Source organism: Nuphar pumila, chromosome 8, assembly GCF_984573655.1.
Source record: "Nuphar pumila chromosome 8, dmNupPumi1.hap1.1, whole genome shotgun sequence".
NCBI lineage: Eukaryota > Viridiplantae > Streptophyta > Magnoliopsida > Nymphaeales > Nymphaeaceae > Nuphar > Nuphar pumila.
The window spans coordinates 40,427,278-40,444,921 of NC_143256.1; the positions used below are offsets into that span (position 1 = coordinate 40,427,278).

The following is a 17,644-nucleotide window of genomic DNA, read 5'->3' on the forward strand; positions in this document are numbered from 1 at the left end:
CGGCTCCGATTGCTTCAAACACTTCGAACGAGGCTCGACTTCGAAAAAGGATCAACTTCGAACTTCGGACGAAAAAGGACTTGGAATTTGACTTTGAACCAAACCAGGTTCAAGTCAAGTCAACTGGGTTTGGACTTAGGTCAAGTAGGTTCAGACCTAGGTCAGGTGGGTTAGGAACAGGTGAAGCAGGCTCAGGCTAAGTCAGGCAGGCTTAGACCAGGTCAGGTCGGCTGAGGTGGGCTAGGCTAGGTAGGGGAGGTTTGGGAAAAGGAGGAGAGAGAGAGGGGTTGGCGATTTTTAAAGAGAGGGGGGCTCCTTTATTTATAGATTCTGAAACTTGGGCCCCAAGTTTCAGAATCCCCTTTTTACCCTTGGCTATTCCGGAAATTCCATGAGGTTCCTTGGAGTGGGGCCCACTTGGATATTTCCATGGGATATTTTTGTGGGTCCCACTAGATATTTTCTGAGGAATATTTCTGTGGGTCCCACCAATGTTTTCGTGGGTCCCGCAAAAATTTCGGGTTTTCGGCAATTTTTTTCTGAAAAATTCTGAGTACGCCATTCCCTTCGTATTGACGTAACTAAGAAAGTTGGCTCGCAGGAATCCTTTGATTTTGTTCAAATAGGAAGTTATGGCTTTCAGAGTGTTTGAGCATATATTCGCGAATCGACGAATATCTTAAGTATAACTGGCTCGCAGGAATTGATTCGTTTCGCATTCTGAGGAAAAATGCTATTTTTACCGGTAAATGCCTCATGAATTTTATTCAGATATTTTCTGAAAAATTGCGGGCTTACATCATTACCCCCTTAAAGGAATTTCGTCCGCGAAATTCAGTTAAGAGTACAAAGTGAAGAGTTCAGGATATTTATCCCGTATATCCGATTCAGGCTCCCAAGTGCAATCATCGATTCTATGATGCTGCCACCTCACTTTGACAAGTGAAATGACCTTCGTTCTTAGCACTTGCTCCCGTCGGTCCATGATCTCTACTGGCCTTTCTTCTACAGTCATATCTTCTCGGATGTCAATATCTTCATGTTGAATGACGTGAGAAGGATCATGAACGTATTTTCTAAGCATTGACACGTGAAATACATCATGTATTTGCGCGTATTGCGGTGGCAATGCTACACGGTAGGCAGTCTCTCCGATTCGGCTCAAAACTTCGAAGGGACCAACGAATCTGGGGCTAAGTTTCCCCTTCTTTCCAAAACGAAACACACTCTTGGTTGGAGATACCTTGATAAAAACCTTATCTCCAACCGCAAAAGTGAGTTCCCTACGCCGCTGATCGGCGTAGCTCTTCTGTCGACTCTGAGCAGTCAGTAGCTTCTTTCTGATCATGTGGACCTGCTCAGTATAATGCTGCAACACTATGGGCGAGTCCAAGGTTCGCTCACCCACTTCACCCCAATGGATTGGTGATCGACAGGGTCGCCCGTACAAGGCTTCATACGGTGCCATCCCAATGCTAGCGTGGTGGCTATTATTATAAGAAAATTCAGCCAACGCTAGGTGGGAATCACAATCACCTTTCCATTCCAGCATACAGGCTCTTAGCATATCTTCAAGAGTCTGTATGGTTCGTTCTGATTGCCAATCTGTTTTGGGATGGAATGTTGTACTGAACTTGAGTTTCGTCCCCAGGGCTCTCTGAAGCTGCTCCCAAAAGTGAGAGGTGAACTTCGGGTCACGATCAGATATGATCGAAATCGGCACTCCATGGAGTCTGACGATTTGCTGAATGTAGATCTCGGCCAATCGTTCAGTTGAGTATCGAGTGTTGATTGGCAGGAAGTGAGCAGACTTGGTGAGTCTGTCCACGATCACCCATATCGAATCATGTTGTCTTTTGGATTGAGGCAATCCAACGATGAAATCCATCGTAATGCCTTCCCATTTCCATTCCGGAATCTCGATCCGTTGCATCTTTCCACCAGGGCGCTGATGTTCGATCTTAACTTGCTGACATATCAAACACTTTGAGACAAACGTAGCCACATCACGCTTCATACCCCTCCACCAGTACTTTCTCTGCAAGTCCCGGAACATCTTCGTACCCCCAGGATGGATAGTATACTTGCTACTATGGGCCTCTTGGAGTACTTCCTGTCTTAGCTCAGGGTTATTTGGAACCCAAATCCTTTCTTCCATCAATATTCCTCCATCTTCTTTCAAATGGAAGAAAGTGTCATCCTTTTCAGCACGAGCTTTCAATTCCAAGTACTGGGGGTCCTTAAACTGTTCGGCTACGATGCGATCGAGGATCTCGATATGGATTGTCAGGCATGACAATCGAATCTTTCCTGGATCAGCCAGGAATGGTTTCCAACTAACGAAATCCTCCATCAGCTTCCATTGTCCGTTGAGGCTGGCCAGAGTGCCAACAGTCTTGCGACTAAGGGCATCTGCTACGACATTCGCCTTTCTAGGGTGATAGAAAAGCGTGAATTCATAGTCTTTGAGGAATTTCAGCCATCGCCGTTGCCGCATATTAAGTTCTTTTTGAGAAAAGAGGTATTTTAAGCTTTTATGGTCCGACATGACCTCAAATTTCTCTCCATAAAGGTAGTGTCGCCAGATTTTAAGTGCGAAAACTACTGCGGCAAGCTCAAGATCGTGGGTTGGATAGTTTTTCTCATGAATTCTTAACTGATGGGATGCATAGACGATTACTTTGTCGTGTTGCATCAACACACAACCCAAACTTGTTCCTGAGGCATCGGTATAAGCAACGAAGCCTCCCTGACCAGAAGGTAAGGTAAGGACAGGGGCAGTGGTAAGCCTCTGTTTGAGAACCTTGAAGCACTCCTTACACTGGTCAGTCCATTCGAACTTGACTCCCTTTTTCAACAATTTTGTCATCGGTACCGCGATTCGGGAGAAGTCTTGTATGAACTTCCGATAATAACCGGCAAGTCCAAGGAAACTACGGATCTCAGTTATATTTTCTGGCTGCTTCCAGTCCATCACAGCTTCGACCTTTGTAGGATCTACTGCGATTCCATCTTTTGAGATCACATGACCAAGGAACATCACTTTGTCTAGCCAGAATTCACATTTTGAAAACTTGGCATATAGCTGATTATCTTGAAGGCTTTTCAAGACGATTCTTAAGTGCTCCTTGTGTTGTTCCTCATTCTCTGAATATACGAGAATGTCATCGATGAAGATGATGACAAAGCTATCCAAATATGGTCTAAATATCCGGTTCATTAGATCCATAAAGACAGCAGGTGCATTAGTAAGTCCGAAGGGCATTACTACGAACTCATAATGGCCATATCTCGTTCTAAAGGCAGTCTTAGGTATATCCTCTTCCTTAACTCTGAGTTGATGGTACCCAGACCTGAGGTCGATCTTGGACAAACACTCTCGCTGTTCTGAGCTGATCGAATAAGTCCTCAATTCGAGGCAACGGATACTTATTTTTAACAATTACCTGGTTAAGCATCCGATAATCGATGCATAACAGAAGGGATCCATCCTTCTTCTTTACAAACAGCACCGGGGCTCCCCACGGTGATACATTCGGACGGATGAACCCTTGTTCCATCAGTTCTTCCAGCTGACACTTCAACTCGCTGAGTTCAGCAGGCGCCATTCGATATGGGGCTTTGGATATTGGCACAGTTCCAGGTAAGGATTGAATTCCAAATTCAACCTCACGAAGTGGTGGAAGTCCTGGCAATTCCTCAGGAAACACTTCGGGAAACTCCCAAACCACTTCCAAACTCTCAAGGGATTGGATATTTGAGCCTTCAGCTGAAAGGCTAAGTAGGAAGGCTACACAACCCTTCCTAAGGTATTTCTGAACCTTAAGAGCTGATATAAGCCACTTTTGTGGAACTGGCTTTGATATCCGGTATTCTATCTTAGGCATTCCCGGTCGTGATAGAATCACCCTGCCCTCTCGGCATAAGATCCTCGCATGGTTCTGGGCTAACCAATTCATTCTCAGAATGACATCGTATTGTACCATATCGATTAGGATGGCATCGGTAGGCAAGTGTTGCCAAGCTATCTCTATATCCAAATTCTTGATGCAATGGATACATTTGGTGCGTGAACCCAACGGGTTGTATACTTCGATCATTTTATCCACCAGTTGTACCGAAGCGTGGAGTTGTTCAGTAAAATCATCTAAGATAAAGGTATGAGTAGCACCACAATCAAACAAGACGTAAGCGGCATGTCCATTAACAGGTACGGTGCCTTCAATGAGGTCACCGGTTTCGACTTGGTCAGTCGTTACAGCGTATACACGACCTGCAACAGGCCTTTGTTCTATTCTAGGTGGGGGTCATTGGACTTGTGTTCGCTGTGGTATTTGTTGAGAGGGTCCGACAGATCCGGCATTCCTCCTTTGCTCATCGGCAAGCTTCTTCCTGCATTGTCTTGCAATGTAGCCCACTTTGCCACAGTAGAAGCATCCACCTGTGTCATGTGGACATGGTCCTCTTGCGTGATTTACATGGCAGTTTGGGCAGTTTGGGTTGGACTGCAGATTGTTTGGAGCCATGTTCTGCCTTGGCCTCACAACTTGTTGAGTGTTGTTCCCTCCTTGGAACCTTTTCTTTTGAAAGGGTTGTCGTGAACCCTGGCCGCTTGGAAACATTCTCTTCTTGTTCCCACCATCAACTACGGGCCTTTTTGCTATGATCTTTTTTTATCGCTCCCAATCCACTTGTATTTTCGAAGCTACTGCCATAGCCGTTTGAAAAGTTTGGGGCATGCTGGTGATAACCCGTGACCTTAGCCCTTCTCGCAGTCCGTTGATGTACTTGTCGGCCCTTTCTTGGTCGGTCTCAAATAACTGGGAGCAGTACCGTTCAAGATTTTGAAATTTGGTGGTATAGTCAATCAGACTCATGCCACCCTGCTCCAATTCCAGAAACTCCATTTTTTCTTGTTTCTGGAATGCAACGGGAAGTATCCATGAAAGCTCTTCGGAAGTCAGTCCAAGGAATGACTTCAACTTCCGAGAACTGGATAATCTTAGTGGTATCCCACCACTTTCGTGCATTGTCTTTCAGCTTGTACGTGCCAAAGTTGGTCTTCTTTTTTTCTGGTACTCCTAGTACCGAGAAGGCACGTTCTGTCTCTTTGATCCAACTCTCTGCGAGCTCCGGATTGGCTCTACCGGCGAAGACTGACGGATCGAGCTTGAGGAATTTTTCATAGGTTATTCCCCCAAGGTTTTCGTTTCGAGGTGCGACTGGTTCTGGCCTTGTTTCACGGATGGCAGTAACCAGATTGTTGAGCGTTTCCAGCAGGAATCCTTGAGTATGGGACTCCTCGCTCGGTATGGTTCTCCTCGTCGTAGGAGCCATTTATCTATCACATACAAGCAATATGTTTTAGTTTCTCAATGTATATATCGAAGCAAAGTTTCATTTACTTAATATACATCGCATTTACACAAGCATCGGCTTAAACAAAATGTCATGCCGTACTGGCAGACTTGTAGGCGTTAAGAAACTATACACATGAGTCTATTGACTAAAAAACACTACCAGTCTCTTCTAGGAACTGGATTTCTTTCTTGACCCAAACAACCCGAAGTATCGTTTGCTTCCACATTGCCTTGGTGCAGGCACTACTAGTTTTGGCTTGGGCGGCACTTCCGCACTTTCAAGCGATTCTTATGGGTAGATCAGTGATGCTGGTCCACTTGCCCACTCAGTGGCATCATGGCTCAGGGAATCCGAGACCATAACAGGATGATAGGGGTTGTATCCCTCTTCTTGGCCATTTAGACTCGGAGTTCGTGAAGCCGCTCCGTTCCCCCATATAATAGCACTATGATTCGAGGAGTCTGAAATCATAATGGGATTATAGGAGTTGTTGCATCCCTCATCCCGACTGTGCAAACTAGGCGTACATGATGCCTATTGATAGCCTTGCGATTGACCAAATCCCTCAAGGAAGTTCAAGTCAAATTCTACCAGAGACGGTAGTTCATCAGAAGTTGCTGGGGTACGGCTACTCCCTCTACTGGAGTAATGTGGCCCACTAACACGCGAGGTCTCATCCCTAAGACCAAGCGATCCCCGCCGACCCATATCGGCGGTATGTTTTATTTGGCATTCGTTGGCGGAATGCCCTTCTTCGCCACAATACTGGCAGTCTTGGACTTCATATTGGCATACCCACTCATCGTGCATGATTCCGCAATGATAGCAGTACCCTCGAGAGTCATGAGTTGCCATCTATACAAAGATGCACCCAGATCAGAATAAAAAGTATAAAATATACTTAAAGTGCGATATCGTGACATGACGGATCTTGAACCAGGTTTCTCAGACACATGCTCTGATACCAATTCTTTAACGCCCCGAATTTCTAAAACAAAGCTAAGTTAAAATTTTCATGAATTTAAATTTTTTTTTTCTTTGCAGCGGAACTTAGAAAAGCTTTTAGCAGCGGAATAAGACGATTGGTTGATATTTTGAAATGATATTTTTAAAACAAGTATTTGCAATAAAACTTCGGAAAATCGTCAACCAAAAGTATAAAAACCGACTTTCCACAAAGTGGTAAGTACGGGTCAAATCCTCAGGGAACAGGAATTAATCAAGATATTTTTAGAAAATTTAATTTATTAATTACAAATGTCAATCTACAATTATAAAGTTAATACAACTACAATTAATCACTAAAATGAAAATGAAACAGCACTAAGTCTTCTGCTCCACACCAAGGGTATTTCCGTCTTTTCGCCAATTATGCACTCTTCGTACTTGGACAATAACCCTGGAAACTAAATATACTTTTCAACCTCTTGGAAGATTCGACGACCGAGGGGATGAAGAAGAGCGGACCGTGGCTGGAGTTGGACGTTCCAAACAGTTTGAGAATGCTGGACTTCACCAAAAAACAACACCTTTGCAGCTGCTACACGTTGGAGATCCACCGAAGATGGAGTATGCGCCGATTCTCGATCGGAGGGTGTAGAAAGCCGGATGGAGGTAGGGCCGGCTCACCTTGTTGGTGTGTTTCGCACTCCCACACAAGGTTAGTAGTCTCCACCTCTGCTACACCTGCAAAGTACAAAAAAATGGTGAAAATACAGCAAGGAGAAAGAAAGAAATGCAGAGAAAACACAAAGGGAATCGAAATATGCTTGGAACCCAAGCATAGACCGGTCTTCAATGGCCAAAACGTGGGAGGATGGAGAGGAAGGAGCTGCTGGAGTAGAATCACTACAAGGGGCGTCCAAACAAAGCCAAAGACGCCTAGGGTTCTTCAAAAAAAACTATTTATAATTTAGACATTTTTCAGAAAGAAGGTTAAAAAAATAAAATTTGCTAGGCGCCACTTTCTGGGGGGTTTTCTGCAAAACTTTTTGAATTGGATATGGATCGGCGTGTGGGTTGGGTTTTGGGCTTTCTAAGGGTTGATCCAAAGTTCAAATAACCTAATTGGGTCGGATATGGATCTGATTCACCTCAAAATTCGTGCCCAAACACTGAAATAGCCATAACTCTTTCATTTTAACTCTGATTTTTCTGAAATTCGAATCATAACCCCTTACTATCAAAATACTTCTAAACATGGGTTTAAAACCTTAAACTTAATACAAAATGCATGAAAAACTTATTAACATGATGTGCATTTCATGCATCATCAAATACCCCCATGCTTGAATGTTTGTTAGTCCCTTAACAAACCCTAATTATGCTCTGCAACGAAGACAAGAAATGCTAAGCATGAATGCATAAAACTAACTCACTTTCGTAGGAATCACAGTTGCATTTAGCGTATGCAACAAGCCCTTTAAACCCCTAGCTTACACTAATGGACGAGTAAGGTCTCGTGAGGGTTTGCAGAGATGCTACCCACAAACATCAATGGAATGCGAGGATGATTTTTCCAAAATATTAGGCTCTTAAGAATGCAGTTGTAATAAATATTTCATGTAATTGACATTCTCAAAACAGTTTAAAAATCTCATGCCACCACAGTAAAAATTCTTTTCCTTCACCTTTCTAATATTGTAGCTAGTTCATGATTTTTCTCCGAAAGTCAAGTATTCTCATGTTTTACTCATTTATTCTCACTTGTATATTTTCTGCACAGTAATACACATATATGCCTAAGCAATGAAAATTTTCTCATTCCGCACATTCTTTTTCTTTCATTCATTTTTCACCCTTTTTCCAATTTGTTCTCTTAAGCATTCTTCTCACATGAGCACTATTTCGAATAGTCAGTTTTCGTGACCCGTGTAGCGAGCTTTGGGTCATTGACTCCAAAGTCGGCCGACCTTAGGGCACTAGATACAAAGTATCCCTCAGACTTAATTGCTCGAGTCATTAGACCTTCTATTCTAATAGTTTACGTATAGTCTTCCTCTCGTCTTGTGCAATGTCTCTATCTCTTAGGCTTTCTATGCAGTCCATGTAACAAGCTTTCAAACCGGTGGCTCCCAAACCAGCTGGCTTTGGGGCACCAGGTGTAAAACACCCTTCAGATTCTACTTACTTGAACTACAAAGGCCACAGATATCAACTAGACAAGAAGATGATCTCCTTCGTTATCCTTTTCGTTAAGATACTCAAACATTTCATCTCGTGTCTGAGTTCCACTACTAGGATTCACGAAGACATCAACAACTAAACGTAGCTCTACTCTTTTAAACTCATTTTTCAAACACATCTTTCCATTGCTTATTTCTTTCACAAAACATACTGTGCATACTTATACTAAAATGATTCAAAATTTTCTAACAATCAAATACTATCTTTTCTTTGAATTTTCTCATAAACAACTACTCTATTTGACTCAGTATAGAAAAAAAATTTTTATGGGTCTTAAAAATTTATAAACTGTTAGATTATGCCAAAAACAATCATATACGCTACAACTTGTTCTCAAATGCCTACTTTAATTACCAGTCAGAAAAAAATTTGACATTTTTGTGTGCGTGCATCTAAACCATCCCCCCATGCTTGAATGACACTGTCCCTAGTGGCATACAAAATAAATAAAAATGTAATGCAAATGCACACTAAAAGACACTAACAAAAATATGGGAGAAAGGATAGATACAACCTGATTTGCTCTGAGCTTCTGAAGTTGACTTTCATCTGATCTTTGAATTCTTTGAAAGCTCTTCCATGCACCTGGTAACTGATACACTAAGTGTTAGATTCATCCTGTATACATCAAAACAAATGTTAGCACATATGAAATGAAATACTGAATAAAGAAAAATACTGAAATGAAAAATAAACTAGTGTACATATTATACATCCCTCTGGTTGAATCCTCATGCCTTTATGAGATGCACTATCTCACACTCACCATCCTGCAAGGAATCTGAAACAAAGGGCTTCAATCTTTGCCTATTCACCTTGAATGTACCTTGGGTCATAGGATCGAATAATGTTACTGCTCCATGGGGAAATACTTCTTTCACAATATAAGGACCTGTCCATCTCGATCTCAATTTCCCTGGGAATAAATGCAAACGAGAATTGTATAGCCACACTTTCTGATCTGGCTCAAACACTTTCCTGACAATATGCTTATCATCAAATGCTTTCGTGCGAGCTTTGTATAATTTGGCATTCTCATACGCATCATTCCCGAGTTCCTCTAATTCTGAGAGCTGCAGTGCTCTCTCTTTGCCAGCCTGGGTGAGGTCAAAATTCAATTTCTTGATAGCCCAGTACGCTCTATGCTCTAGCTCGACAGGAAGATGGCATGCTTTCCCGAATACAAGGCGATACGGGGACATGCCAATGGGAGTCTTAAATGCAGTTCTATATGCCCAAAGTGCATCATCTAAGCGCTAGGACCAATCCTTGCAGTCCGGACGAACTATCTTTTCTAAAATTCGCTTAATCTCCCTATTGGACACTTCAACCTGTCCACTAGTTTGCGGATGATACAGAGTGGTGAATCTATGATTGACAGAATATCTTCTCAGCAGAGAAGCTATCTGTACATTCCTAAAATGCTTGCCACCATCGCTAATCATCGCACGTGGCACACCAAAACGACTGAAAATGTTGTGCTTAATGAACTTAAGCACTACTCTATGATCATTGGTCTTGGTTGCCACAGCCTCGACCCATTTGGACACATAATCAACCGCCACCAGAATGTATAAATTTCCGCATGAAGGAGGAAATGGTCCCATGAAATCAATGCCCCAAACATCAAAAATATTGACTATCAAAATCGGAAGCAAGGGCATCATGTCCCTCTTGGACATGTTCCCAATCTGCTGACATTGAAGGCATCGCCTACAGAACTCATGAGCATCCCTGTGGAGTGTGGGTCAATAAAATCCTGACTGCAAAACCTTTGCAGTCGTCTTCCTACTACTAAAATGCCCTCCACAGGCTAAAGAATGGGAAAAATTCAGAATGGATTGGTACTCCTCCTCCGGAACACATCTCCTAATGATTTGATCTACACAGTATTTGAACAACTCTGGTTTATCCCAATAATAGTGCCTCACCTGAGATAGGAATCTCTCACGCTCATTCTTGTTCCAATGCTCAGGTATCTGCCTCGAAACCAGATAGTTCACAATATCTGCAAACCAGGGTAACTGCGGTGTACTGATTGACATGATCTGCTCGTCGGGGAAAGAATCACTGATCGGCCTCTGATCCTGCGTGGTCTCCACTATCAGTCTGGATAGGTGATCTGCTACTACATTCTCGCTTCTCTTCTTATCTCGAATCTCGAGATCAAACTCTTGCAGTAGTAGAACCCAACGAATCAATCTCGGTTTGGTGTCTTTCTTATTCAACAGATATTTCAATGCAGCATGGTCAGAATAGACAACCACCTTCGAACCGAGTAAATATGACCTAAACTTATCCAATGCGAAAACTACGGCAAGTAGTTCCTTCTCTGTCGTAGTATAATTCATCTGAGCATCAGACAAAGTTCTACTCGCATAGTAGATCACATAGGGCTTCCTATCAACGCGTTGTCCTAAAATAGCCCCCATAGCATAATCAGATGCATCGCACATAATCTCAAATGGGAGAGTCCAATCTGGAGGTCTCAAAATGGGCGCAATAATCAAGGCTCTTTGAGAATCTCAAAGGCCTTCATACAATCCTCACCAAAAACAAAGGGCTGATCTTTCTCCAATAAAGTGCAAAGCGGTTATGAGATTTTACTGAAATCTTTTATGAACCGCCTATAAAACCCCGCATGCCCTAAAAATGATCGAATCTGTCTCATAGAGGTGGGTGGAGTCAAACGGGAGATGAATTTCACCTTCGCTCTGTCAACCTCAATGCCTCGCTTGGACACAATGTGTCTGAGCACAATCCCCTCCTGGACCATAAAATGGCTTTTTTCCCAACTAAGGACAAGATTTGTCTCCGCACATCTACTCAGTACTCGAGTAAGTTTTTGGAGGCAATCTTCAAATGAAGAGCCATACACTAAAAAATCGTCCATGAAAACTTCAATCACATCATCAATCATGTCCGAGAAGATAGCAAGCATGCACCTCTGAAAAGTAGCCGAGGCATTACAGAGCCCAAACGGCATACGTCTAAACGCGAAGGTGCCATAAGGACATGTAAACGTGGTCTTCTCCTGGTCGTCAGGATGGACAACTACCTGATTGTATCCTGAATATCCATCTAGAAAGTAGTAGTAGCTCTGCCCTGCGAGTCTCTCTAAAATCTGATCAATGAATGGCAATGGGAAATGATCTTTCCTAGTTGCCACATTCAGCTTCCGATAATCGATACAAACTCGCCATCCTGTGGTGGTTCTCATCGGAATTCTCTCACCCTTCTCGTTCTCAACCACAGTGAGTCTTGACTTCTTCGGCACAACCTGAATCGGACTGACCCACTGGCTATCAGAAATAGGGTAAATGATTCCTGCATCCAACCACTTCACCACCTCGTTCTTCACTACTTCCTTCATGTTGGGATTTAGCCTTCTCTGCATATCCCTAAATGGCTTGATTTCCTCATCACAATGTATTCTATGCATGCAGAATGAAGGATCAATCCCCTTCAGATCAGCAACTCCCCAGCCAATCGCTGCCTTGTGCTCTCGGAGAATAGTCAGCAATCTTTGCTCTTGCTTTTCAGTGAGCAGGGACGAGATGATGACAGGCAGAGTCTCCTCATCTCCGAGGTACGCATACTTGAGTGAATCCGGTAAGGGTTTCAACTCGAGTTTCGGAGGTGACTCGATCGAGGATTTGGCGGGGGTCTCCGCAAGTGGTGGGAGAGTTTCAATGACGGCTCCCCAAGGTAGTCTCTCTGACGATACTCTAGACACATCTACACTATCTACACCACTATTCTTCTCTATATGGTACAAATCTAAAGAATCCTCAGTAATATACAAATCGGGTTGCTCCTCCACTAACTCATGTGCAATATCTACATGAAAGCAGTCCATGTCTCCTGCTGGACCCATCGCGGCATTGAAAATATTCAGCTTGACTTTCCTATTGCCGAATGAGAGATCCATGGCTCTGGTCCTACAGTTGATGCACGCATTGGCAGTCGCCAAGAATGGTCTGCCTAAAATGATCGGAGTCTGATGCTGGCTGTCTACTCCTTCCATATCAAGAATAATGAAATCGACTGGGAAATAAAAGTCATCCACCTTAACTAGCATGTCCTCCAAGACACCTCTCGGTACCTTGACAGAACGATCTGCCAGCTGCAGTGTAATCGGAGTCGATCTCATCTCTCCTAGCCCGAAAGAATCAAAGAAATACCTGGACAGAATGTTCACGCTTGCTCCAAGATCGAGCAATGCGCGTTCTATCCGGATGTTCTCTATAGTACAAGCAATGATAGGGGCTCCAGGGTCCTTGAGCTTTGGTGGTGTCTGATGCTGAAGTACTGAACTCACCTGCTCAGTCAGATGGACCCTGTTAGGAGCTCTCTCTCTAGATTTACGCTTCTGTGTACATAGTTCCTTCAGGAATTTGGCATATGCCGGCACCTGTTGAATCGCATCGAGCAAAGGTAAGTTGATCTGCACATGCTTGAATATGTCAAGCATGTCCTGGATCTTCGCACCTTGCTTCCCTCTATATCGAGGAGACTCTAATGCTTTGGGATAGGGTGATGGGGGAGTATACTCGGGTGGTTCCTTCTCTTTGTGAGAAGTCTCACTCCTATCCTTCTGCAAAGAAGATGAAGATGATGATGAAGGTAATGAAGATGATGATGGGGATGGGGATGATGATGATGGCTGAGCCGACGTAGGTGAAACAATGGTCTCTGGCTCCTCTATCCTCTCTCTACTCTCTCTTTCTCTACCCTCAATGTGATACTCACGTCCACTCCTCAGGGTCATAACAGATTTGGCCTGCTGCTGTGTCTCAGTATGAAACAGGCCTCCAGTCATCTGGTCCTTGCCCTTCGGGTTCATGACAGCCTGACTCGGTAATGTATCCTCTGGTCTCCTACTGATAGCCTCAGCTAACTGTCCCATTTGCGACTCTAACTTCGCAATGGACTGCGTATGTGAGCTCAATATCTGGCTACACTTATCAAAGGCATTCTGATTAGAGGTTTTCACCTCTTGGAATGCCTGGAGCAGTCCCTCCTCAAAAGATGTCTGCGGGGCAGACTCTTGCTGAATCGGGGGAGTGACTGAAGAAGAAGAAGACTGAGAATAGTTTGGTCTTTGAAATGACTGAGTAAAAGATGGCTGCCGAACTGGCTGAGAGGATGTAGGCATCTGCATGGAAGACTGTGGATTCTTCCATGAAAAATTGGGATGGTTACGCCAACCCGGATTATATGTCGATGAAAATGGGTTATTCGGCGGTCTGACGAAACCCTGAGCTGCCTGAACTTGTTCTTGAACAAATTCAGGGTACTGAGATGCCGAAGGGCACTCAGTGATATCGTGTGCCGGACTGGCACAAAGAGTACACGCTTGCTGAGTAGTGGATGGTCCTGAGAGAAGCTGGTCCATCTTCTGAGCAATCATGTCTACCTTGCACTGTAGTGCAGTAGATGGACCAATCTCAAGAACACCAGCTTTCTTCTGAATGCTGGGTGTGGCTCTATTCGAATGAGAGCTCGAAGCATGGTGAAGGGAATTCTCTGCCAATGTATCAAATAACCTCCATGCTTCATCCTCGCTCTTCAGCATGAATGTCCCTCCACATGAAGAGTCGATCATCTGATGATTCTTGTCAGACAATCCATCATAGAAGCTCTGCACCAGTTGCCATTTCGGCACCTGATGATGGGGACATTTCCTGAGGAGATCCTTCATTCTCTCCCAGGTCTCATGAAAGCGCTCACCATCTAGCTCTGAAAAGCTAGTGATGGCTCTACGATATTGATTCGTACGACCAATGAGAAAGTATTTCCGAAAAAACTCCTGTTGCAATTGATCCCAGGACTCTATTTCTACAGAATCTAAGGACTTTAGCCAATACTTGGCTTTGTCCTTCAATGAAAAGGGGAATAGAGTCAACCTCAAAGCATCATCATCGAAATTTTGTATCTTAACAGTAGAACAGATTTCGAGGAATTCATCTAAATGTCTGTAGGGATCTTCATGACTAAGGCCATAAAAGGATGGAAACATCTGAATAATGCTGGCCTTAATCTCGTAATGAGGTGCTCCTACATCGGGTCTCCGAATGCAGGATGCCTGAACATAGTCTGTGGGAATGAAGTATTCCCGCAGAGGACGTGGATGAACTGGGGGTGCAGGTGGAGGATCCATGTCAGCCATTGTTGTCAAACTTCGATGAGAATGTAAAATTCTCTTTGGGTTGTCAACAAATGGGTGTAATGGAGTTCCTAAACCTCGTCGCCCCTGCATACACTGGTACTAAGACCAGATGTAAGCAAACGACCTAAATCTAGATCTAAACTAACACAAGTACTAAAATGTAAATAAAACAAATAACAGTACTAATAAACAGATATGCTATCTAGCTATGTCAGAATGCTATAACTAAATAAAGAAATAACAAAGTAACTATTCTAAAATAGTAAAACAAATAAATACAGGAAATCACAAACTATGTTTTTCTAAAACTCACCTGTCTAATCGCTCCTTGCAGAATGAAAATTAAGTGAATCCTAGAAAGAACAGTACGTGAATCCTATATTTACTAACTATGTTAATCCTATATTCACTTACTAATCCTACTAACTAAAAAGAAAACAACTAATTAACTAACTAAAACAAATTAATAAATCAAACTCTAAGAAATAACGTAATTAATTCGCCGTTCCCCGGCAACGGCGCCAAAATTTGGTTGATATTTTGAAATGATATTTTTAAAACAAGTATTTGCAATAAAACTTTGGAAAATCGTCAACTAAAAGTATAAAAACCGACTTTCCACAAAGTGGTAAGTACGGGTCGAATCCTCAGGGAATAGGAATTAATCAAGATATTTTTAGAAAATTTAATTTATTAATTACAAATATCAATCTACAATTATAAAGTTAATACAACTACAATTAATCACTAAAATGAAAATGAAACAGCACTAAGTCTTCTGCTCGACACCAAGGGTATTTCCATCTTTTCGCCAATTATGCACTCTTCGTACTTGGACAATAACCCTGGAAACTAAATATGCTTTTCAACCTCTTGGAAGATCCGACGACCGGGGGGATGAAGAAGAGCAAACCGTGGCTGGAGTTGGACGTTCCAAACAATTCGAGAATGCTGGACTTCACCAAAAACCAGCACCTTTGCAGCTGCTACACGTTGGAGATCCACCGAAGATGGAGTATGCGCCGATTCTCGATCGAAGGGTGTAGAAAGCCGGATGGAGGTAATGCCGGCTCACCTTGTTGGTGTGTTTCGCACTCCCACACAAGGTTAGTAGTCTCCACCTCTGCTACACCTGCAAAAGTACAGAAAAATGGTGAAAATACAGCAAGGAGAAAGAAAGAAATGGAGAGAAAACACAAAGGGAATCGAAATATGCTTGGAACCCAAGCATAGACCGGTCTTCAATGGCCAAAACATGGGAGGATGGAGAGGAAGGAGCTGCTGGAGTAGAATCACTGCAAGGGGCATCCAAACAAAGCCAAATACGCCTAGGGTTCTTCAAAAAAAACTATTTATAATTTGGACATTTTTCAGAAAGAAGGTTAAAAAAATAAAATTTGCTAGGCGCCACTTTCTGGGGGGTTTCTGCAAAACTTTTTGAATTGGATATGGATCGGCATGTGGGTTGGGTTTTGGGCTTTCTAAGGGTTGATCCAAAGTCCAAATAACCTAATTGGGTCGGATATGGATCTGATCCACCTCAAAATTCATGCCCAAACACTGAAATAGCAATAACTCTCTTATTTTAACTCCGATTTTTCTGAAATTCGAACTATAACCCCTTACTATCAAAATACATCTAAACATGGGTTTAAAACCTTAAACTTAATACAAAATGCATGAAAAACTTATTAACATGATGTGCATTTCATGCATCATCAACGATAATGAGTCATCGGTTTTAGAAAACTTCGAGCACGTTGCAGGTATGTGGCCAAGCAACTCATTGACCACCAAAGTGTTCCATTTTATCGAAAACCACATTACAACACTACTGCTTAGAAAAGCAGTGTAGGTTCAATAAAAAGAAAGCAATACAACTCTGTCTAGAGAAACCCTGGAACTCGATGCCGCCTTGCTCCGCATATCGCAACGCAGGTTCAACACCTGAAATCCCCATAACACGGGGTCAGAACCACTGAAGGTCTGGTAAGTAAGCAAACACCTATCTATTCAACTCAAGTAAATGCATAGACCACTCAGGGTCTCAGTTCGTAATACGACGCTCAAGCCTCCATGACTTAGCGTATATCGCAAGAGCCTCCTCAGGGCTATGAGTTGAACATCTACGCAAGTCTTCATGACTTTGCATAAGCCTCTTCAGGGCTGTGAGTTGGAATAACCGCTTAAGTCTTTACGACTTAGCTTTGACCTCTTCAGGGTCACGAATGGATGTCTAACTCAAGCCTTTATGCTTGGCACATCCGTATCCTACGAATCTAAGGACAACTCTTCGAGCTTCGCTTAGTCGTACGGATATCAATGGGGTTCTTTCCCAATCGGTCCAGTAGTATACCAACCATGACACCTTCACAAAGGTTATGTAGGACTGACTCAACAACATTATTCACTCATACATTTAAAGTATCATTGTACCTATGCTAATGCTTTGTTTCGATAATTGCACCTCCCCCTGGGCTTAGGGGACTCATATCTGGGTGACAACGCGACGATCTGGGGGTTGATTATTCTATGTATTTTAGATACCCAGAAGCCTGTTGACCCCATCCCCCTAGTAGGATGGTACAGCATACCAGAAGAGATCCTTACTAGGTATCCGAATGCATTCTGCTACTGCAGTAGTTGGGTTCAATCCTTAGATATTTAAGGAAAACCATGACCTCCATACCTTTGAGTGACGAAGGCCATCAATGAACTCTATCAGGTTCGGGTGAAATATATGTCACTCAAGGCTGCGCCATCACCGTCTTCCTCGGTGAGAAATTCTGAAAGGGGCCTGCCGGTCTTACAATTACTTGACGAACATTGCATGCCTATAGGGCAGCCTTTGAGAAGTATGTACCCAACCCCAATCAACCACACGGCTTTCACCGTGGAACAACAGTTTTATTCATATGCATGCTT

General features: G+C 43.1%; 1 non-coding gene across 1 annotated transcript; it reads left to right on the forward strand.

The window, feature by feature from the left end:
* The first annotated feature begins 14,213 nt into the window (after positions 1-14,213).
* LOC149829915 (small nucleolar RNA R71) lies at positions 14,214-14,316 on the forward strand. Its single transcript, XR_016433983.1, has one exon. It is a non-coding gene; the product is annotated as a small nucleolar RNA R71 (small nucleolar RNA).
* The last annotated feature ends 3,328 nt before the right edge of the window (positions 14,317-17,644 follow it).